General features: G+C 41.1%; 1 protein-coding gene across 1 annotated transcript in view; it reads left to right on the top strand.

Moving 5' to 3' along the window:
* Nucleotides 1-21,437, top strand: part of LOC309690580 (E3 ubiquitin-protein ligase TRIM21-like) — a 148,150-nt gene extending 126,713 nt beyond the window's left edge. The window contains exon 3 of the mRNA XM_082507704.1: nucleotides 21,201-21,437. The gene's annotated coding sequence lies outside the window, so the exon portion shown is untranslated. The remainder of the gene's footprint in view (nucleotides 1-21,200) is intronic.
* Nucleotides 21,438-25,288: the final 3,851 nt, after the last annotated feature.

The following is a 25,288-nucleotide window of genomic DNA, read 5'->3' as shown; positions in this document are numbered from 1 at the left end:
TGCAGATCCTTCCACTGCTTCTAAGTGTCAAAAATGTCTAGATAAAGGACATAAAATACTTGCTGACATTCTGTATGAAATTCAAGTCTACTCTGCGCACCGTTTGAAATGACTGACACTTAAAGGTGACAAATTTTGGGAAGAAACTGACAAAATAAAAAAGCATCAATCGAGATGTAGGGATCTATACGGCTACACTAACTGAATCCCTGAACAGGAAAAAAAAGAGTCGGCACATCATATCCCAACAAAAAAGCGGTGTCCACAGTTAACTAGAACAAGAAAGTCTCTCTTTGCAAAATCATCCAGTGGAGGTTCAAAGACTTGCAGAATCTAGGCCAAATTACACTGATGGGGTTGCATTATTACAGGAAAGCTTATGCATAAGTTAAATAAGCGAGATCTGTAATAACTCATCAGCCTGCTTTCCTTGGTGTCGGGCTGCTTTTCTGTTTACATGACTAATACTGACATCATTACACCAGTCCAATCATATTCTCACTTGCCTTCTTTGAGCCAATCAGCCTCTGGTTCGCGTGGTTTAGAGACATCATGCCTCGTCCCTATTCCAAAGACGCCACGTCCCAGTGGCCCCCAGGATTACAGGCCCGTGGCACTGACCTCCCACATCATGAAGACCCTGGAAAGGCTCATCCTGGACCAGCTGCGACCCATAGTAAGACCACATCTGGATCCCCTTCAGTTCGCTTATCAGCCTCGTCTCGGAACAGAGGACGCCATCATCTACCTGCTCAATCGTGTCTACACCCATCTGGACCAGCCGGCGAGCACTGTGAGGGTCATGTTTTTTGACTTTTCCAGTGCTTTCAACACCATCAGGCCGACCCTCCTGGGTGATAAGTTGGCAGCGATGCAGGTGGATGCTTCTCTGGTGTCCTGGATTGTTGATTACCTGACAGGAAGACCACAATATGTACGTCTCCCACAGTGTGTGTCTGACAAGGTGATCAGCAAGACAGGGGCACCACAGGGGACTGTCCTCTCCCCCTTCCTCTTCACCCTCTACACCACAGACTTCAGCCACTGCACAGAGACCTCCATCTTCAGAAGTTTCCTGATGACTCTGCGGTGGTTGGATGCATCAGCAGGGATGATGAGACAGAGTACCGGGCTGTGGTCGACTCCTTTGTCACGTGGTGTGAGCAGAATCATCTGCAGCTCAACGTGGCAAAGACCAAGGAACTGATCGTGGCCTTCAGGAAGACCAGGAAACACTTGACCCCTGTTTCAATCCAGGGGGTCAGTGTTGACATTGTGGAGGACTATAAATACCTTGGAGTACACATTGACAATAAACTGGACTGGGCTAAAAACACCACAGCACTTTACAGGAAGGGCCAGAGTCGTCTCTATTTTTTTGAGGCGACTGAGGTCCTTCAACATCTGCCAGAAAATGCTGAGGATTTTCTATGAGTCTGTTGTGGCCAGTGCGATCCTCTATGCTGTTGCATGCTGGGGGAGCAGGCTGAGGGTCGCAGATGCCAACAGACTTAATAAACTGATCCGTAAGGCCAGCAATGTTGTGGGGATGGAGCTGGACTCCCTCAAGGTGGTGTCGGAGAGGCGGATGCTGTCCAAGATAAAGACAATGTTGGATAACACCTCCCACCCACTCCATGACATGCTGGTCAGTCACAGGAGCTCGTTCAGTGAGAGACTGAGATTACCCATAATGCACCACTGAACGACACAGGAAATCATTCCTGCCTGTGGCTCCCTGTACAACGCATCCACCTAACACACTGTTTACAGCTACACCCTTCTTGCACATGTTCTTTTTCAGCTATTTATTAATAAGTGACTTTTATGTATATATGTCTGTATATATGGTGCTATTCTTAGTTAGTGTATTGTCTGTCTTTGTTAATGTTTGTTTATAATGGAGCACTGTAACGAAAAATAATTTCCCCCAGGAATCAATAAAGTATTCTGATTAAATCTGTGTGCCATCATTCTCCCTTTCAGACTCTCCCTCATGCAACCCACCTCCTCTTCATCTGCACCTTAGCCAGAGGTCTATTCAAGCCTCAATCTTCAACTTCACCACATATGGGGGGTCCTGTCCTTAATCCTGCCATGATGGGTCATCGTAGTCTAATCACCAAATATATTAAATCTCTCTATCTCAAGAAATCATGTTCAGTTCTTCCAGATCATCTCCCCTCGTTGAAATGCTTTCAGTGCTCCGCTTGTAGCTCTGAATCTTTTCTCTAGAACTGTGGATCTGCAGTCAACTACTGCTGGTTGGAAGTGAATTATCTCAGCTTTGAAAATGTCCCCATGTGGAAATAATAGCTGGGCTGTAATTGTATTTTTCCCATTCAGATGACAGAATTGAGTTATGTAGGAAACAGTATTTTAAGATTACACAAAGTTATAGCAGATACACTGTGTAATGAAATGATGAAAGACAAACTGAGGTGAGACAAACAATAAAGGAGGACGACTGAAGCCACAACCAGAGTTTAGGAAACAGGACAGAACAGAGAAGAAGGACCAGACAGGAAACCCTAATCAATTTCATAAGACTTTGTAATTTTATCTTCCTTGCAACAACACACTGATCCACATTCACCAGAGGGCAGTTTTTCATTATTCATTGGCTTCTGTTTCCTGCTGTTTTTGTCCACTTGCTGAGTACTTAAGCATGACTTTAAACCACAAATCCAAAAGTAAGAATCATGCAGACAAACACGTGTGCACCAGACAAGTGTTAATGCTATTAATAAACAGGAAACTAGCTGCACCTGAAAGGGAATTTTAAAAACAGACAGTCTCTCTTCATCAAAATATGACCTTTTTGGATTATTTGTGCAATCATGAGGGTAATCAAAAAAGGTCAGGCTGAACAACAATCTTTGACATAAACAAGATTAAAATTACATTAAATTACTATTGCTAATCATAAGGTGCTATTTTTCTTAGAAAAATTGAAAAACTAATTTATTTACATTTTTTAAAGCCCTTCAAACTTTGAGTTAGAAAGTTTACCTACTTTACACTTATTTTTGTATGTTATTTTTCTATGTCACAAAACTAATTTATTCTGAGAAGGAATGCATATTCGGACACACTGGAATCATTTATTCATCAAAAGACCTGCATCATCGTAGCTTGCCAAGGAACTGTGCCATTTGCGGACAAACTGAGGTCACTGTGAATGTGGGGTAAACATCCACTTCAGAGCCACAGTGCTGTGCCAGGCAGTGAGGAGGACACTGAACTGGCAGATCAGACCACCTGGCCCTGCCAGACTGTCAGCCTATTTATACCCAAGACAATAATTTGCACCAGAACTCCTCAACACCACTGACAAGGAGATCCGGGAGGGGGGGCTCTGTATGAGGTTACTATGGTGAAGGAAAAAGCAATCTAATGTGGATTCTGATAACCTTCTGCCATCTTTTCCCTGTGAGGCTTTCCCAGAGGAGAAAAGCAGTGACAGCATTTTCTTCTCTGCCTGCTGTCACCACATCTACAAGAGGAGAAACATTAATGACGTGAGCTGCACTCTGGGCAGAAGTGCTGGCTAAAACTTTGCTCACATTTGGCTTGAAAGAAAAGATGCGTTGGAATTTATTATTATGGGATATGCATCTTCTTGGGTAAAATACACTACTATTTATACTGTACCATGTAACAGTCTAATCTGTTGTAATTAGGACAAAATTAAAAACGTTTCACTGAAAGTTATATTTTCAATATAAAACTTAAATTATCCCTTCACTAATGCAGCTGAGAACAGGGGTAACATTTCTTTAGGTCAGTCCAGAAGTCAGTAACTCCTCACTTTCCTTAAAAATAATCCTAAAGCAGGAGAGAACGGGATGATCTTTTCAAGCACAGAAAGAGGGTGCATAGTTTGAAACCACCAGCCAGGTGGGCCCTTTCTGTGTTTGCGTCTTCTTCTTGTGCCTGTGTGACCTCCAACACTGTGAATGAAATAGCTGTTTGTTCTGTTACCCCTTCTGGCACCGTGGCAGCCTGTCCAGGATGTACCTGACGTCCCCTTTATGACAGCCAGGATAGACTCCGGCCCCCCACACAACCCTGAAATGAATGGATGGATAACATTACATAGTTTGCTCAGCAAGGTGATCTTCACAAAATAGTTTCTGAAGCTGAAATCCAAAGTGTTGACATTGACATGTGTTGAGATTTTTTCTTATGTATGTTGTTTTATAACAATCTGAGGATGTACAACAGTTGTGTTTAACCAAAGACTTTATTTCAGGCTTCTTATCAAAAGCCTGTTTAAAAGTTGATGGCAGCTTGATGAGCTGTGCACCATTGTACCTCAAATGTGCATTTCATAGATGGAACACCTGTGTTGTATTAGTGCAGCTCTTCACAAACACATTAGATATGGTCTTTTACCTTCATGTATTTTCATTTTCATTTCTTTTTCAGTTTCACTTCATCTAGTCATAACTGTGTGGCACTCCCTTTGTCTAATATAAATTCTGATAAGCCCAGTATTGTCACTAATCAGGCCACACAGCCATGACAAAAACCCAGAGATGCATAGGAATGTCTTTCAAACTATTTTATTTTAAGTAAATAAAACAGAAAAAAGAAACCTGTTGTCACAAACTATGGTGTGTGTAGTCAGTACCATCAGTGGTGTAAAGGGTGGAAAAATGGAGTATGTAATGTTGTTAAATGCAAGAACCAAACCAACAGCACCAGAGTCCAACAGGGTGTCGCAGGGGGATGAGCTAGTGCACAGGTGTTGAACTCCAGGCCTCGAGGGCTGGTGTCCTGCAGGTTTTAGATGTGTTTTTGATCCAACACAGCTGATTCAAATGGCTAAATTACCTCTTCGACATGTCTTGAAGTTCTCCAGAAGCCTGGTAATGAAGTAATCATGTGATTCAGGTATGCTGACCCAGGGTGAGATCTAAAACCTGCAGGACACCGGCTCTTGAGGCCTGGAGTTCGACACCCCTGAGCTAGTGGCACAACTAGGCTCTAAACGCTTTTTATGGAACCCTGGCACACTGGGCCCAGGTGTTGCCAGTGTCACTAATTGTGAACAGGAACTCCGCCTCTCCAATGCCTGCAAACAAGACCCAAGTAGGCAAAACGAAGGCAGGTGCAGTGGTCGTCACAGTATCAGTCCATTTCTCAATGTTATGTTCCATTTTCAGAGCTTAATGTTGATTTAATAAATTACGGTTACATCGATTTAATTATTTTTAATTCAGTTGCCAGTGCCAGAGCAACATCTTACATATTCACCAATTACTATACATTTATGTCACTTAAAAGGTTTTCTTGTGCCCCTAGTCCAAGAGCTTAGAAATTTCCCCCAAAAAGATGATAGTTCCATGTTCCTGAAAGATTTGTGAAAAGGTTCCTATTGTCCAAAAGCACATAAATCAAGTATTCCCCCATATCAATGCCTATAGCCAGCTATAAGATGACAAATCTAGTGTGATCATAACAAAATCTTTGGTTGACAATTTATTTTACATTTGTTATTTAGGTTTGCACCCTGGTAGGGTCACCCTTTGCAAATTGATCCTGTGTGAGGGACCAGACAAAGTCCAATTCAAAAACCCTTATGAGTGTGAACAGTGGACCCTGAGATAGGGTTACTGGGGCCCAGCCCTGGAGCCAGGCACGGGGAGGGTGCCTGAGGGTGAGCGCTTGGTAGCCGGACCTCAGTCCATGGGGTCACGGGGGTACAGCCCAAAGAGGGGCCACGGACCCGCCCTCCTGTCGGCCCACCAACCTCACAAGGCGGCATAGGGATCGGTGCAGTGGCTGCTGGGCAGCAGCCAGGGGCAGAGACCCTGCCGAACTAATCCATGGCTACAACGACTAGCAACTGGGACATGGAACATCACCTCTCTAGTGGGTAAGGAGCCTGAGCTAGTGTGTGAGCACTGGGAGCACCCTCAAAGTCAAACCTCAGATACAGGAGGAACAATGCAGTTTTCTTCCTGGTCGTGGAACTCTGGACCAGCTCTTTACCCTCTCGAAGATACGCAAGGTTGCATGGGAGTTTGCCCAACCAGTCTACGTGTGTTTTTTTTGACTTGGAGAAGGCATTCGATCGTGTCCCTCGGAGCATTCTGTTCGAGGTGCTTCGGGAGTATGGGGTGCCTGGCCCGTTGCTACAAGCCATTCGACCCTTATACAACTGTTGCAAAAGCTTAGTCCACATAGTCGGCAATAAGTCGGACTCGTTTCCTCTGGGTGTTGGACTCCGCCAGCGCTGCCCTTTGTCACTGATTCTGTTCAGAATTGTTATGGACAGAATTTCTGGGCATGACCAAGTGAGAAGGCTTCCACTTGGGTGGAATCTCGTCTCTGTTTTTCACAGATGATGTGGTTCTGTTGGCTTCAACCAGTTGACGGTCTACAGCACACTGGAGAGATAACTGCCCCAAGTGGAGGAGTTTAAGTATCCCAGGGCGTATCTCGGGGGTTATCTCGCTCTCTCCTTACTTGTTCAAAAGTGAGGGGAGAGCGGAGTGGGAGAGCGATAGACAAATTGGTGCTGCAGCTGCAGTGATGCGGATGCTGTACCGGTCCGTCGTGGTGAAAAGAGAGTGGAACGTAAAAGCGACGCTCTTGATTTACTGGTGAATCCAGTGGGTGCTCACTTATGGTCACAGCCTTTGGGTAGTAATGAACAGAACAAGATCACCTTTCTCCGAAGGGTGGCTGGCCTCTCCCTTAGAGATAGGGTGAGGAGTTCTGCCATCCGGGAGTGGCTCCGAGGAGAGCCGCCTCTCCTCCACATCGAAAGCAGCCAGTGGTTCGGGCAAGGATGCTTCCTGGGCGCCTCAAGGATGAGGTGTTCCCGGCATGTCCCACAGGAGGAGCCCCCGGGAAACATACTGGAGATATTATATTGCTCGGCTGGCCTGGGAATGTCTTGGTGTTCCCCCAGACAAGCTGATTAGGGGCCGGGTCCTGGGAACAGCAGCCTATGCAGACCAGCCCAGACCTCCATTTCCCTGGCCACCTCAGCATAGGCTGTTGACCCCACGACCCAGCCCCAGATAAGTGGAAGAAAGTGGGTTTATGAAATATGTCATAATGAATGCTTATTTGTTTCTTTTGATGTGAAATGTTAGCTACATTAGCCCTAATACAACACTGTTGATTAAAAATTAGCTTGCTTATCAGTAATGTAAGGCCTGTGAAAGCATTTCCAAATCCAAATTTGGAACTTAAGATAAATGAATAACAGTATTAGTTTGTAGATATATTATTAAAAACAAATGTCCTCAGTATATAACACATTATACAGTGAATCCATAATTTTTATGGTCTAGAGACTTTATTATGACTAATACGATAGCTCCAAAGCAACATAGCGACCTACTGACAATAAATCTAACTCAGTGGGTTTTATTTTTTCTCCATGTGCTGAATTAATAGAAGAAAATCCCATCGGGCCATCCACCCTGACTTTACTAGCCCAGAAAATAAGTCAAAGCATTAAAACGTCCACTTTAAATCTGCGTGTCATGTTATGTAAGTTATTAGCATATTAATAAATAAAAGTCATAGTAAAAGATTTTAAATTAGACTTGAATTGAATATGGGAATCATTTGTATGTGTTTCAGTGAAATAAACTGAACCCATGTGGTGTACACAAGTTCATTTAAAATCCTTAACCACAGCCCCAGAGTGAAATAAAGTGTATTTGCTGGAGCCACCATTACTCAGACTTTTTAATTAATAGACATCCTGTTCCTTGGCTCTCCTTTGAAAAAACGAAAGGCTGGAGGTAGCAAGGAGGGAAAACAGGCTAAAGACAGTGTAATTAGTTATTGAGTGAGTCGGGTGCCTGCTGCAGTGGGCAGTGTCGGTGCTACATGAGATTTTATTGGGTGGGCGACACGAGTCTATTTACTTTCTGTCACCTCTCGAGACACCCATGGCAGTTTTAGATAGTGTCAGGCTGTCTGGCTTTGGCTGTCCATCAGCAACATTCTCAAGTTCAAATGTGGAAGACGGAGCGTAACCTTTAGATCAATGAAAACACAGAATATACCTTAATGATAATAAATCGATAGTTTTCTTCTTGTGTAAAAGGGCTTTTTTTCGCTGAAACGGAAATAACACCAAAAAAAGTTGTCACCCCTGTCAAATAAAATCTCACAAGACTCAAAAGTCTTATAAATATGATCCAGTAAAGAGCAGCATATGTGAGCTAAGTGAATCTAAATACCTGCAATATTGGACAGAGTGAAGCAGCAGTGTGGTTATGAGAACATTTTGGCAGTCACGTCTGTTAAGCAGAGCAGGAAACAGGAGCTCAGCGTTGTTGAGCAGTCAGAACAGGTGGGAGGCTTGCATGCATTTGTGCATGTGCACATGTTTATGCACCCAGCTCGTGTGTTTGTGCATGCTGATGTATTTGTTTACGGGTCCCAGAGGTGCACAAGTGCAAAGGAGAGAGATATGCCGTGTTGGCAGAGTCCACAAGACTAATGCCTGAAACTTGGACACTTGTACAGTCTCTGTTTTCCCTCTGGCTCAGTGCTGGACAGCGATCACAGGAAAGCATAGCAGAGGATCCAGGGTGGCTGAAAAGTAAGAGTTAGAGATATACTTGTGGCAGGTCCTTTGACAGCTAGTATTTATAGCACAAGTGTGTTCATGGGCCACCCAAAGGATTTTCATTGTGGTAGTTTAATGATTTTCACCCTGCAAATCAAGATACCTATGGCCCTAAACTATAAATCAGAACATAAATCCTTAAAGGAAGAGTTTGACATTTTCAGAAATATGCGTCATGAGAAAGACTCACAGCTTCCCAGTAGAACGCTGGATAATATTATTCCCTTCATCTGTCACTGGTTTTAATGTTGTGGCTGTTCATACAAATCTGTTTTTTTTCCTTGTTAGTTTTATGATTTTGTGAACAAAAAAAGAACCATCGACAAACATTTATTGACAACAGCTTGTGAGAATATTTGCACAAGCCATACTGAGATCTGTCTGCTTGTTTTTTGGAAAGGAGAATTAGAGGAAAGGATATGGCGACAGGCACAAGATGCTGATGAAATTATTATTTTCTTTACTCACAGAGCCACTCTTACATCTTTTCAGTCAGTGCTATAATTTTGACTTAAAATTACTTCTCATCTTTAAATTCCTCAACTCTTAAAATGATGCTTTTTTTCCCCTCCAGTCTGCCACACAGCAGACATTACTGATAATCTTAGTCAACAAACCCTCACCTGCTATGAAAGACTTGCTGGCTTGGATTTACCACAAGGGAGACTCCCTTTCAAATCTGGGGTCAATAAGAGGAACTCTAATTGAAAGAGACCAAAAGATCTGGCCAACGGAGAAGTGCCTTGTTATTAACTGATCTGAAGATAGACTTGTTAGCGTTTAGATTGAGAGGGAAAGGAGCAGGCCTGATGTTAGATAATCCATTGTTCCCCCTGGACACAAGACTGACTGCCTGGTTTCATTTGCAGCTCGAATATAGCCAGTGACCCTTGTGTCATCGGTCTGAATGACATAGCAGCTGGAGATAAAACTTGAAAAATGCTCTTTCTCAAAGAACATACACTAATTACTTGACAACCTTAACAGAATAAAAATGGACAGCAAGTTATATAGCGTTCTAAAGCAGAGATACACACAATGTGTTTTGTTACATTTGATGTTTGGCCCACCCATCATTTGCTGGAGTTATCTGCTGGTGCTTTCACTCACAAGGTAATCTATCAGAGCTTGCATTAGCAGTTGCAATGTGCTTAGCTAGCTACCTGTGACTTTGTTGATGTGAAGCAAGGTTGGTACTCATTGCATTAATCAACTTCTCATCCATTGTGATGTAGAATACAAAGCTGCACCAGTGACAACCACACACTAGCTAGATATGAAACAATTTGACTGGCTATTGAAGTTTTGCAGGCGCGTCACCGCTAACCTCATAGATGTTATCTTATCTGCCATTTGGGCATGTGACAATCATGGTGACAGTGTAAGGGCAAGTGAATGAGGCCCCAGTCACACAGACCTAGAGACCGGTAAGCGAAAATGCGCTACCCTCGATGAAGTGACTGCTGGTATTTGCTGGGAAACTGGTTGCTAAAGCCCCAGTCACACAGGCAGCAAACAGTTGCAAGGGAAAAATGGGTCCACCCCCACTCCTTCTGGCAAAAATCTCCTTGCAGTCGCTTTGGTTGCCAGCAGATTGCTGCGGTCATCTGTAGTTTGCATAGAACTCATTGACCTATCTACAAATATTCAATATCTTCTCTCTGAATGGTAGTGAAACTGAAAAATTTGCACAAAATGGAAAGAGAGCACAAAGTAGAGTAGTAGAGTATGTATTTATGAATCATGTTGGTTGTAAGCTAAAGCTCTCAGCTACCAGTTTGCACTTTTTCAAGTTTTGCTATTGCTTGGCTAATAGTTAGCATCGGCATCATCTATGCGAACTACAGACGACAGTGGCAATGCGGTTTTTGGTCCAGCAACCTCTTTGTGGCCAATTTCAACTGGAGATAGTTTGCAACTTCTAGGAACCACTCACCAACCATTTTGGAAATATATACTTTTCCTTCAAAACCAATGCTTTTATCATGTCCAAATAGGGGACAACTCTCAAGCAATGTGCAAATGACATCAAACAATTAACCACTATAGGCTGAGGATGTATACTAATGTATACTTTACTGATCCTTGTGGGGAAATTCCTCTCTGCATTTAACCCATTCACTCAGTGAAGCAGTGGGCAGCCACCAATCTAGTGCCCGGGGAGCAGTGTGTAGGAATGGTACCTTGCTCGGGGGTACCTCAGGGTAGCCGTTCAGTGGACTCAAACCCCCGGAAGGTCAGGAGTTCAGTGGATTTAAACTCCTGACCTACCCAATCATGGGGTCACCACTCTACCTACTGAGCTATCTATGCAAACAACTGACAATTCAATGCCACAACATGCAACGTTACCATAATGACCATAATCATTATGGTAATGTTGCATGTTGAATTAAGAATTAAGTTTGTTGCCAAGTTTGTACACAAACAAGGAACTTGTCTTGGTTTCATGGTGAAGAAACAAGGAAAAAAGAAACAGTGGTTTCTTGAGAAGTTGTTGATGGCTGAATGTATGTAAACACACTTTTAGGAAATACTGTTACTTGAGAGTAAGGGCAGAGTTGTGTCAATATGAATTATTCTGTTGAATTATTTACTCGTGTATGTGAGAGGTAAGTGGTCAGTAAGCCTTGTTAGACTATATTGACTTATGATGATACATAAGAGAAAAAAAAAACGATGTAAAGGGAGGCAGAATAAAGCTGAGCATGGCAGATATAGGATTGGTGTTTATCTGATCCCAAATCTTTTCACCTCTATGTTCAATATAACAAAACATAAACAAAATAAACAACGGCAAAACATTCAAACAGGCATCCATGAGTTTAATTTAATAGAACTTTAATTTCCCTTCTTGTAAAGCAATAAGTAGAAGACATCACAGTGATGTCAATATGATATTGAAATGTATCCAGGGTAAACTTAGAGTGTGAAATTAATCAGTAACAAGCCAATATGCAGGTCCCTGATTCTGTTTTCGGTACATAAGGCACCATAAATCATTGTGAACCTCATTAAATGCCCAGCAAGCTCTAGGTAATTTCCCTAGGAGGCCTCTTGGCTCGAAGCCCCCAAATACACAACGCTGTCTCTTGCCTCAGCAGGACCTGGCAATGCCACAGAAAGAGAAAGAGAGGGGGAGAGAAGCAGGTATGGATAGATTCTGAGGGATTGCAGTAGGAAGAGATGGATGACTGGGTTTTGAACGATGAGCTCTCCTCTATCTCTCTTCAACTACTGATAGTGACCCTGGAACCGTTGGACCCGTAGCGATCGCACTCTGCTCCAGACTCATACTTTAAATAAGCACTTCAAGTCTGCACTTCGGTTCTCAGCATATCTCATATGGTATTATGGTCTATTGCTGTGTTCTAACATCACCATTATTTCAAGCACTTAACTTTAATTTGCTTTTCTTTCTGTCTTTTCTGTGTTTTTGTGTTCTACGCTTCACTCACTGCCAAAACTTCCCATAGTGGAACTGATTCAAATGATTCTTCTGATACGTTATTCCTTTTATTCCATTTTTTTAAATGCTAATGGAGATAGAACCTTTTTATCAAAAATATTTATTATATGTTTTCACCTGTTATATTAGATTCACTAAAAAGAAGCGTCTGCTTTTTAGGAAAACTAAATATCTGATCTGCCAAAGAGAGACAATATAAAAATTGGTTTAACAGTGTGAGTTGATCTAGCTGTATCAGAAATCTTTCAGTGCTGAGCATATACTGTAATATGATATACTCTCACCAGACACTTTATTATGCCTTGCTAGCATTGGGCTGAATGCCCTTTTGGCTTCAGAACTACTTTAATTCTTTGCGTCATTAATTCAACGAGGTTCTGGAAATGTCGTTCTTTGGTCCATATTAATATGATTCCATATTGACAGATTTGTTGGCTGCACATTCATGATGCAAGTCTCCTCGCTCTATTGATACTGAGTCACTAAACTGAGTTCTGGAGACTGTGGAGGGCAGTCTCCAGCCTCCACATGAGCTCATTCTCATGTTCAAGAAAGTTTGAGCTGATTCATCAAGAATATTCAGGTAGGCTGTTTCATTTAAATGAAGTCCAGTGGTGCCAGGAGTGTGAAATATGCCCCACAGTGCTACACCAACACCAGCAGTCTGAACTGTTGATCCAACGTACGATAGATTTGTGCTTTAATATTGTTAATGCCAAATTCTGACCCTACCACCTGAATCTTGCAGCAGATATTGACACTGATCAGACCAGCCAGTGATTATCCGATCTCCTATAATCCAATTTAGGTGAGTCCATGTTAATTGTAGCCTCAGTTTCATGTTCTTGGTGTGGTCCTGCACTGTTGTAGCCCAGTGCTTACAGATTCAATGTGTTGTGTAATCAGAGATGTTCTTCTGTGTACCTTGGTTCTAACAAGTCGTTATTTGAGTTACTGTTGCCTTCCTATCAGCTTGAAGCAGCGTGGAGCACTCTCCTCTAACCTCTGACATCAACACGGCCTTTTCACCTAGAGAACTGCTGCTCACTGAATATTTAAGCGTTTTCAGACCTTTTTTCTGTAAACTCTGGAGATGGGTGTGTGGAAAATTCTCAGCAGATCAGCAGTTTCTGAAATACAAACAACCATGCCACCTTCAAAGTCACTGAAATCCCCTTTCTTGTCATGGTCCTGGGTCGGTGACCCAGCGCTTTTAGTTATCATTTTCTAGTTTATGATGATGATGATTATTATTGTTTGAGTTCTGTGTGTTATATTTTCGATCTGCCTCTGAGTCTGCATCTGAATCTGTCTGTTTAGTTCAATGTCTTGTCTGGTTCCATGTATCTGAGTTTCCTGTTTTATTGTGAAGGTCCGCGTCGTATGTGAGTGTGATCAGTTTACGTTTCCCCTGTCCCGTCAGCCCAGATTCCTCCCAGCTGTGTTGCCCTCCTGTCCCTCATCCCCTGATTACTGGTGTGTGTATTTAAGCCCTGTGTGTTCTCCTGCCTGTTGCCGGTTCGTCTGTGTTCCTCCGTGTCAGTCTGTGTAACTCTGTGTCAGTCTGTTACCCTGTGTTCCACGGAGTCCTGTTCCTCGTCTGCGTCTCTCTGCTATTCATCATCCGTTGTCATATGCTCCCATGTCTGTTATTTTAGTTCTCCCAGTTTAGGTGTCTTTAGTTGTTTGTTATGCCCCACTGTTTGTTTGCCACTACACCTCTGTAAATAAAACCACCGGTATCTCATCCACTGCCTGCATCTTGGGTCCTCCTTCTATATCCACACGGCTCGCCTCGGCAGCCGTGACATTTCTTCCACATTCCAGTGCTGGGTTTAAGATTCAGCAGCTTGTTTTGACCAGTTCTACAAAAACAATGAGTTGCTAGCATGTGATTGATTAAAGATTTGTGTAAATAAAACTTAAACAGATGTATGTAACAAAATAGTCGATGAGCGTATTCACCTTTTGTTAGTCTGATCTAAGTGCATAGTAAGAATTCCAAAACCCTATCTAGGGCACTCAAAGTATGCCACAATGCCTCTTGAATAGTAGTTTTTGGTGAAGGAAGAGTGACAGACAAGAGGAACAAGAGCAGTGCATCCCAGCATAAAATGCAATAAAAGTTTGTATTTATTAATTTTAAAAAGGGCATTTGGTACGATGAGTATTTGTCACAAAATTAATGGCAATAATGAATTTTTTTGGCTTGTCTTGATGTAAAAGATGTAAAAAGGCCAGATTAATCCATTTATGACGCAATACATGGATATATTATCTGTTTTTCTGCAAAATTACAATGAAATTCCACTTTACTTAAATTTACTTAGATAATACTTAAATGTACATACACTATAATTATTTCTTTGGTTCCTGTAAAAAACTGGCTTACCTATCTTTAAGTATTTGTAGGTAAATATAGTTAAATTATACTTTCAAATAAAATGCTTTGAAATTCCATGTAATTACAGGGAAATTAGACCCTTAGTCACAGGCTGTATTATAAAGTGTTACAAAAATGCTTCAGCACTTTGTCTAAACTATACATTAATCATGTCACATTGGCTACGTTCACACTGCAGGCGAAAGCGCATCAAATCCGATTTTTTGGACCCTATGCGACCCATATCCGATCATGGTATGACAGTGTGAACGGCACAAATTCGATATTTTCAAATCCGATCTGGGTCACTTTCGTATGTGGTACTGATTCCGATACATATCCGATGTTTTAGAAAGCGACTGCTGTTTGAACGGTCATGTCGCATTAAATCCGTCTTTTACGTCACTGACACAAGACAGACGCCAATTATCAGTTCTGGAGAAGACATCGCGAACGCTTCCTGGCCAATAAGTGTAGATGTTAGTGAAACTGTTGGGAAGACAACGTTGGGGAAACGTGAACATTTTACTTTCACGTATATTTTATGTACTGTATAATCTGATTCGTTTAATTCTAAAGTCCGAAGTCTTTATATTAAGGCCCATCAGTCAAACAATATGGTTTGCTCTGGGTGTACAGAGCGTGTTGTGCGTGACGTCTTCTTTTGCGCATGCGGGCCGCTTTGAGCGTTCACACTAGAGCGCGTTTGCTGTCGCATTTTATTTGTAGTGTGAACAAGCAGACACAAAAATCGGATTTGATCAAAAAATCGGAATTGAGCATCAAGACCTGCAGTGTGAACGTAGCCAAAGTGTTGTTGTTGCAACTTTGTAAATGTTAAGTAACATTTATAGCCTGTTTTTCCCTCTATCATTCTTTTGCCCGGCAAAAGAAGAGGACATAAATGTGTTCACACAAGAAGTCTGACGTACGAAGCTCATTTTCTATTTACTGCAATATTGAGGCGGTTTCTGTAAATCATTTTGTAGATATTCCTTCATAAACATATGGTTAATTTTAATGAGGTTCTCCTGTGAATATGAAATTGCCTTTTTTTGTACCTAATCCAAACCTAATCTTTGTCAGCCTCACCCTTATCCCTTGAACGGAAAATGCACAAACAACGTTGTCCTGTGTTTTAAAAAGTGCTGTGTTTTGTTCTTCAGGACAAAGAGGAACAAGTTTGGTTGTTTGTCATTTAAATAAATATAATCATAATTGTAATACATCCTGGTTGGCTGGCTCTGGGAATCGGCTGCCATGTGGGAAAAGCTTTCTGTCAAAAGCATTGTTTACAACCAAGAGCAGAAGGGAAAAGAGCTACAAACATGCACTTATTATACGACATCAACTGATAACACGCCGTAAGTATTTGAACAGTGTTCCACTAGATACAGACTGTACCGCTTTCTTGTGTGACAAATCCATAATCCTGTTTTTCATTACTGTGTAAATCTTGATTTGTACTTTACTGTTTTTAATCTAAAATGTTTTTTTTTCTTTCCTTAATCCTGTTTCCTTGCTCTGCAGCTGTAATGTGAAATCCACGTCTCGAACTACTGGATGCGCCTGAATGACATTCACTCATATGAACAAGTTTGCCAGTTTTCAGGCTTTAAATCAGCCATTTCCTATTAATTTGTTGTACAGTTTGCATGTTGTGGTTGAGCTATCACCCAAGGGTACAGAAGTACGGTGGCCCCTAGAGACAAAACACTTACAAAATCCAAAACACATGCAAGCTCCAAAACACGTACAAAATACAAAACACATGCAAACTCCAAAACACTTACAAAATACAAAACACATGCAAAATACAAAACACGTACAAAATCCAAAACACGTGCAAACTCCAAAACACGTACAAAATCCAAAACACATGCAAACTCCAAAACACTTACAAAATACAAAACACGTGCAAAATACAAAACACGTACAAAATACAAAACACGTGCAAAATACAAAACACGTGCAAAATACAAAACACGTGCAAACCCCAAAACACGCGCAAACTCCAAAACACATGCAAAATCCAAAACACAACGGAAGTGCTCCAGGACGCTAGGGGCAGTGTTGAGCTTTTGTTACCTAGTAACTACACAAGCCAGGAAGTACCAATGACCGGATTTGGGGTCTGCAGTAGTGATGTGCGATACCACTGATTTTCTTTCCGATCTGATACCAAGTAAAATTCAGGGTGGTATCGACGATACTGATCCGATACCGATACTTTGTACAAAAACGTATTTTATTTATTGTATCTTTTATTGTATCTCAAATTATAGCGTCATAATCATTACAGGACATCAGATTACTTGTTCTTATCACTTAATAATGCAGAGTTCATCATATAGAAATAAAAAACCTGAAGTTGTGGCTATTTGAGCACGCTGCCTGCCTGCAGCACTAAAGGACTCCGTGAGAGACGTCTGTCTCGCCCTAGCAGCACCTGTCCATGTCCACTCCTCCTCTTCAGTTCACCTCAACATACGCTCGTCATATTCTGAGATATGATTTACTCTGAGGTGTTTGACAAGGTTTGTGGTGTTGCCACAACACCTCACTTTCTTGCCACATGTATTGCAAACCACGTCTCAGCTGTTTGTGGATGTAAAATACGTGCACACATGACTCCAATTATGCTCAGCCATTGTTGTGAGTGCGCACGCCAAGGGGCTGCCACAGTTATACAGCCGTATTTCGCACATGACTATAAACGGCGGAAGAGGAAGTAATTCCTTCCAATGTAGACAATCCGAATGTTATAGTTTTTCCACTGTGTTCTTGTTAATGATAAACTACAAATTTACCCTAAATTACTAAAATATCGATATTTTAATGTGAGAATCGATTCTAGAACATAAATGACTGGTATCGGAGGAATCGATATTTCAGGATCGATCCGCACGTCCCTAGTCTGCAGCCTTAAAGGCCGCATTTTAAGGCCGATTATGTCACAGCGACACGACAAAGACTGTCCCAATTCAAAGGCTGCTCGAAATGCGGCCCTCAAATGCGTCCTTAATTTCCCTGAATTTTAAGGATGGGTCTGTGTAGCCTTCATGGCCCAACATATCCCAGACTTCATAGCGCTGCGGTGGTTTGGATAATTTTGCCGAAAAAAAACGGCGGAAGCGGAGCGGACGAAGAGTAAACTTCCAGAAGTAAGTACTGAATATTATGTCACTTATTTATGCGCAAATGTTTTTATAATGAAGAACATTAAAACATTACTGTTGGCAACATGTCGGGAAAGTTATGTGACATTAGCGACGTTTGTACTAACTTGGTTTTAAAGCCTTCACTTCAAAATATTCGCCGTTCAATAGCTGACTTTAATCTTACAGAGAATGTGATGATTTTATGCGTAATTAAAGTCAGTCATGTCAGTCAGCTGACGGTTCACTCCTTAAGCTGAAAGAAAGATGCTTTAATCACAGGAGTCACACATGTGTCCACTGTACCATCTGGGAACTCTTCTTGTTTAGCACTCGTAATGACACAAACACTAAATCCTCCTTCTCTGGTGCTGTTTTGTAGCAGTGTGTACACCTGAGACTGTCACCTGTCTGTCTGTCCTGCACTCTCTCTCTGTTTCTTTCTCTCTGATTGTGGAATAAAAGTATGAACATGTATTTATAAGTCACACTTGTGTTTGAATCCTGCAGCTTATCACACATTTGATTTCTATGTGTGACACCTGCAAGTGTCCAGAGTGAGGACAGACTGAGGGACCCACTGCATTACATCATCTGTGAGGCTTTGCACCCCTGATGATCCACCAGGACAATCTCAGCAGTATGTGAGGAAGAGGAGGAAGAGCCAGCAGCAGCTGACAGATGGAGAGAATAGACAGACTGTTCCCTGTTTGTGAAGGACTGCTAGAAAAGTTTAAAATAACTAATTGTCTGTCCTGAATCAGTCTTATTAGGTAATGTTCAAATAATTTTATCATTCCAGTGTTTCCAGTGTGGGAGAAAGTACTCAGGGCCTTCAAGTTACGCACTATGAAAGGCAGCAACAAGTTTAATGTTCAGAAACCTAAAGTCTGTATCAGCAGCAGAATGGAACTAAAAATAAATGTTGGTTTCAGTTCTATGAAGCTTTGAGTATTTTGGATCAGTAGCACTGCTGTGTTTGTTGCATCATATTGCTGTAATTGTTTATATGCTTTATATATTCTGAGCTACGTTGATCTATAGTGTTACATCATATTCTATAAGGATGTTATGTGTTTGTAGACTTTCTGCCCAGTTTGACCCATTTAGCAGACGTCAGCCTGTTTAAAGCTCTGATATCTATTCTGTGTGACTTAAAGCAGTTAAGACATGGTCTGGTTTTCTCACCCAATAAAGGAATATTTAATACATCAGTCTACTCTTCATTTTATCAGAAACATATATATACTATTATATATTGTACATATATTTATTAGTTTCAGATGTAGCCATTCTTGTATTTTGCTTGTTTACATTATTGTATTTTGCACAACTCTGTTGCTTGTGAAGCTCGCACACAAGAATTTCACTCACATGTGCTGTACCAATGTACCTGCACATGTGATGTGACAATAAAAGTGATTTGATTTGAAACAGCTCACAGCTTGTACATTTTCTTTTTACACATGTATGTAAGCATTTGAGCCAAATTTAGTAATGCCAACATACTGAAGGAACAACATTTGTCTCTTATATATGATACACCTATATATGCACTGTCAATATACATTTTGAACCAGCTGCAGATGTCAGAGTAACAACTGACTGACCCCCACATAAAGTGCGTTACAGTAGTCCACAGGGGAAGAAATAAAAGCATGGATCACGGTTTCAAAGTGCTGCCTAGAAAGAAACGATTTCACTCTTGCCAGTCGCCTTAAATGATAAAAATGGACTGGTCCAACTTAAAACCAAGGGCAGTAACAACAGGTTTAAAATAAACCTCCAGGGGTTCCAAATGAAAAGAAGAGGACTCACAGGGGCCACTGGGTCCAAACACCAACAAATCTGTTTTCTTTTCATTCAAATTTAAAAAGTTTAGAGCCAACCAAGCTTTAATGTCATCTAGGCATGTCAAGAGAGGTTTTATTCAGATGCCATCCTTCGGCTTCAGTGGCAAATAAATTTGGCAGTCATTCCTATATACTTGTCTTTGAGTGAAGATTTAAGGTGGTAAGACATGTAAATAACTGCAACTTGAATCTGTACTGAAGCTCAGTATTTGACAAAGAGTTCATGTTCACTGCTGTAATACCTAATAATGACTAATATAATAACCATAATATTGGCCATCAAACAGCTAACAGATCATCTGCAGAGGAATGGTTTATTTGAAGAGTTTCAGTCAGGTTTCAGAGCTCAGCACAGCACAGAAACAGCTTTAGTGAAGGTTACAAATGATCTTCTTATGGCCTCTGACAGTGGACTCATCTCTGTGCTTGTCCTGCTAGACCTCAGTGCAGCGTTCGATACTGTTGATCATAATATCCTATTAGAGCGATTAGAACATGCTGTAGGTATTACAGGTACTGCGCTGCAGTGGTTTGTATCATATCTATCTAATAGACTCCAATTCGTGCATGTAAATGGAGAGTCCTCTTCACACACTGAGGTTAATTATGGAGTTCCACAGGGTTCAGTGCTAGGACCAATTCTGTTTACATTATACATGCTTCCCTTAGGCAGTATCATTAGAAGACATAGCATACATTTTCACTGCTATGCAGATGACACCCAGCTCTATCTGTCCATGAAGCCAGATAACACACACCAATTAGTTAAACTGCAGGAATGTCTTAAAGACATAAAGACCTGGATGGCCGCTAACTTTCTGCTTCTTAATTCAGATAAAACTGAGGTTATTGTACTCGGCCCTGAAAATCTTAGAAATATGGTATCTAACCAGATTCTTACTCTGGATGGCATTACCTTGGCCTCCAGTAACGCGGTGAGGAACCTTGGAGTCATTTTTGACCAGGACATGTCCTTCAACGCACATATTAAACAAATATGTAAGACTGCTTTCTTCCATTTGCGCAACATCTCTAAAATTAGAAATATCCTGTCTCAGAGTGACGCTGAAAAACTAGTTCATGCATTTATTACTTCCAGGCTGGACGACTGTAATTCATTATTATCAGGATGTCCAAAAAACTCACTGAAAAGCCTTCAGCTAATCCAAAATGCTGCAGCAAGAGTCCTGACAGGGACTAGAAAGAGAGAGCATATTTCTCCTGTTTTGGCTTCCCTTCATTGGCTTCCTGTTAAATCCAGAATTGAATTCAAAATCCTGCTCCTCACATACAAGGTCTTAAATAATCAGGCCCCATCTTATCTTAATGACCTTGTAGTACCATATCACCCTATTAGAGCGCTCCGCTCTCGCTCTGCAGGCCTACTTGTTGTTCCTAGAGTATTTAAAAGTAGAATGGGAGGGAGAGCCTTCAGTTTTCAGGCCCCTCTTCTGTGGAACCAGCTTCCAGTTTGGATTCGGGAGACAGACACTATCTCTACTTTTAAGATTAGGCTTAAAACTTTCCTTTTTTCTAAAGCATATAGTTAGGGCTGGACCAGGTGACCCTGAATCCTCCCTTTGTTATGCTTCAATAGATGTAGGCTGCCGGGGGATTCCCATGATGCATTGAGTTTTTCCTTTCCAGTCACCTTTCTCACTCACTATGTATTAATAGACCTCTCTGCATTGAATCATATCTGTTATTAACCTCTGTCTCTCTTCCACAGCATGTCTTTATCCTGTCTTCCTTCTCTCACCCCAACCGGTCGCAGCAGATGGCCCCGCCCCTCCCTGAGCCTGGTTCTGCCGGAGGTTTCTTCCTGTTAAAAGGGAGTTTTTCCTTCCCACTGTCGCCAAAGTGCTTGCTCATAGGGGGTCATATGATTGTTGGGTTTTTCTCTGTATCTATGAAGCGCCTTGAGGCGACTTTTGTTGTGATTTGGCGCTATATAAATAAAATTGAATTGAATTGAATTGAATTATATTTACATTACCAAAGTGATATGACTTTAGTCTCATGAACAACATTAGCTAATTGTTATTTACTAGCTAATCTTAAATGACTGTTCAGTACAGAAATGAAGCCCAAAAATCATGTTTTACTGTCCTGTGGTCTCAGCCTCAGATACTTATCAAATCACACAAAGCTCTTGTAGAAACAAACAAACAAATGAAAAAAAATATGTTCTCCTTCATTTCTGTCAAAAAAAGTTGTATGACACGTTTCCAGCTGTTAGTATCATAGTTGCTAGGCAACCTGGGAAGCGCAACGGAGACTAGAGCCCATGTGTTTGCAACAAACTTGCCGTTTATTTTACAAATCGAGCTCAACACTGCCCCTAGTGTCCTGGAGCACTTCCGTTGTGATTTGGAGTTTGCATGTGTTTTGGAGTTTGCACGTGTTTTGGATTTTGTATGTGTTTTGGAGTTTGCACGTGTTTTGAATTTTGTACGTGTTTTGGATTTTGCACGTGTTTTGGATTTTGTATGTGTTTTGGAGTTTGCACGTGTTTTGAATTTTGTACGTGTTTTGGATTTTGCACGTGTTTTGGATTTTGCATGTGTTTTGGATTTTGTATGTGTTTTGGAGTTTGCACGTGTTTTGAATTTTGTACGTGTTTTGGATTTTGCACGTGTTTTGGATTTTGTACGTGTTTTGGAGTTTGTACGTGTTTTGAATTTTGTACGTGTTTTGAATTTTGTACGTGTTTTGGATTTTGCACGTGTTTTGGATTTTGTACGTGTTTTGGATTTTGCACGTGTTTTGGATTTTGCACGTGTTTTGGATTTTGTACGTGTTTTGGATTTTGTATGTGTTTTGGAGTTTGTACGTGTTTTGGAGTTTGCACGTGTTTTGGAGTTTGCACGTGTTTTGGATTTTGCACGTGTTTTGGATTTTGTACGTGTTTTGGATTTTGTACGTGTTTTGGATTTTGTACATGTTTTGGAGTTTGCACGTGTTTTGGAGTTTGCACGTGTTTTGGATTTTGCACGTGTTTTGGATTTTGTACGTGTTTTGGATTTTGTATGTGTTTTGGAGTTTGTACGTGTTTTGAATTTTGCACGTGTTTTGGATTTTGTACGTGTTTTGGAGCTTGTATGTGTCTTGGATTTTGTACGTGTTTTGGATTTTGCACGTGTTTTGTATTTTGTACGTGTTTTGGAGCTTGTACATGTTTTGGATTTTGCATGTGTTTTGGATTTTGTATGTGTTGAGGAGTTTGTGCGTGCTATTTGGAATTTGTAAGTGTTTTGGAGTTTATACATGCTTTGTCTCTAGGGGCCACCGTACAGAAGCACTCATAAAACCACAACAGCTCTCAGCAATTGGATCCTTTACGCTAATCACACAAAGGAAGCTCGTGCCAAAACGAATTCAAAAACAAAAATCCTTGTTTACCGTTCAGCAGAGATCACGCAGCAATATAAAACAATCTGCCTCTGGGAATCATTTCAATTGGACTTTCCATTTTGTAATCAGTCAAGCAAAGACGCCCACTCTGTTTCTTAAACGGCAGCCTCTGTGACTCATCAAGAAGCTCTAGCCATTCTACTGTCACTGGAGACACAGGTCAGTGTTTATCCATGGAGAAACACAGAGATGATACCTTTCACTCAAGTGTAGGGTATCACTAGAAAGTACAAGCAATGAACGCATGTGTCATCCATTTTGAATCTATATCTGCTTTATTTTTCCTGCTATTTTGTGTCCATCAGGCCAATAGTGCAGCTGAAACCTTGCTCATCTCATGTAAGATGATTAGTATCGATCAAAACTGCTGTAATAGAGAAGCGAAGCTATACTTCTAGCTAATAATTCACTAATTTCATAGCCATTTCAATTTCATTCAGCCACCATCAAAGAAACATAGTTTCACCACCATGCTCAGTTAATGTCTCATTTCTTAACTGACACACTACAAGGTTAAAACAAGAAGTATGCTTATGCACATGAGAGCAGTGATATGTTTTGAGTGTTACTATTAGTCTGCAGAACGGGCTCTGGAGTTGCAATAGGGGACTTGTGTTTCTAACTGACATTCAAAAAAGACAGGACATGCATTTCCCCAGATCTCCTCCTTTGTTCCTCTCTCTGTTTTTAAGAGCAGACAAATGACTGGCCCCTCAAAGATTCAAGAAGTGACTTACAAGGGAAGCCAAGCAGTCATCTTGCAAAGAAGCACTCAATTTAACCTTCAGTCAGTTTTCCTGTTGAAGATAAAGTTCACCATTTTGCATAATATGCTTATATTTAATGTTGAGAATTAGTTTGGAAGACTGACATATGGTATCTTTTTGATTTAACCCACAAAAATTTGGTTGCAAGTAAAAGCAAGCTGTAATGTGTTATTGAGGGAGCTTTTGATGATTTGATTGGCTTCATCAACTTGCTTTTCTTAAAAATACATAAACAATAATTAATCCACTAACTCATTTATCATCAGGCCAATGCCGTTTTTGACAAATCACATTAAAATATATGTAATTTCAGTGAAAACACATCACCCGTGGCTTAATTGAATGAAAAATAAAGAAGCTTAAAGTTCTATAATTTCTTTTTGCTCAACTATTTAATTTGCTAAATGACGATTTTTAATTGGTTTAGTCTGATCAGTCATTTTTTTTAGGATTTCGTGTCACTTTTAATTTTCTGGTTATGGCCGTCTGAGCAACTTGTCGACTCTACATTAGTTTGTTGTGAGTGACAAGCCATTTGGGCCAACTGCAGAGAAGCAACTCAGCCCTGCCGGCTGCTCAGGGATTGACTTCCAAATGATCGCACCATGTCCACCAGAAATCCCGCAGCAGTAATGACGACACATCATACACTTTCTCCACCCTGCTGGGGTTGAAACCACCCTTTCTGCACCTCTTTCATCATGGAGAGGCCTGCTCGTCTCTGTCATCTTAGCAGCAGTGTCACTGAGACAGTAGATGAGAAGGCAGCAGAGGGCTTTCAGAAACACCACCACAAAGACAACAACAATCCAATCATCCTGACGGCTGATTTAGACCTCACAAAACTACTCTGACTATCCTTTAAAGTCATTGTCATGTCCCCAGGTTGGTCTAGGAGTAAGGGGAAGGGCATAAAATGAGATGGAGAAACACTGTTTGGATTAGTTTAAAGCTTTGTTTGTCTGGATGTTAAAAAGAAAGCATCGATTTACTTCAGGCAGAGCCAAGGCCAGCATAACAAATAAAACCGCCCTAACCGAAAATGAAATTGCATCAATTAACTTAGTCAAAAGAAAAGTTACAAGCCTTTATCTCAACTTTTTAACATGACAAGGAAAAACAGGAGAAAGAAAAGAGGAAAAAACAGGCTTACACTGGCAATGTAACACAAAACACTGCAACAAAGAATAAATCACGTGTAACAAGGACAAACAAGCTAACAAGGACCATAAGAAACCTAACCTAACAGAATGCTCTCAAAACACATGGTGCTCTAACGAACCAAAAGTGCAGCTTCAACCAGCTTATACAGGCCCTGGAGGGCATCCACAGGCTGCAGGACTCAGACCTCAGCCAGTGACCTCAAGAGCCAGTAAGAAGTAGGGGAGGAACCCAGAAACCAGGCTCTAAAGCAGTATGGTCAACATTAATCCTTTATATACTCTAGACGTTCTTTTAACCCTTGCATATTCATATTCATATTCTCCATAATAACAAGGCAAGAATTTCCTCATAACTGTCTAAAGCAAACTATGAACTTAACATCAATTTAAAGTGTATAACAAGCTGGCTTTAATGGATGGACGAGTAATCCTTAGTGTTTCAGAGAGACAGGAAACTGTATTTTTGTTTTTGT

The sequence above is a fragment of the Aulonocara stuartgranti genome (genome assembly GCF_965226115.1).
Source record: "Aulonocara stuartgranti genome assembly, chromosome: 2".
Classification (NCBI taxonomy): domain Eukaryota; kingdom Metazoa; phylum Chordata; class Actinopteri; order Cichliformes; family Cichlidae; genus Aulonocara; species Aulonocara stuartgranti.
The sequence above is the reverse complement of the archived record's forward strand: the minus strand, read 5'-3'. Positions and strand labels throughout refer to the sequence as shown.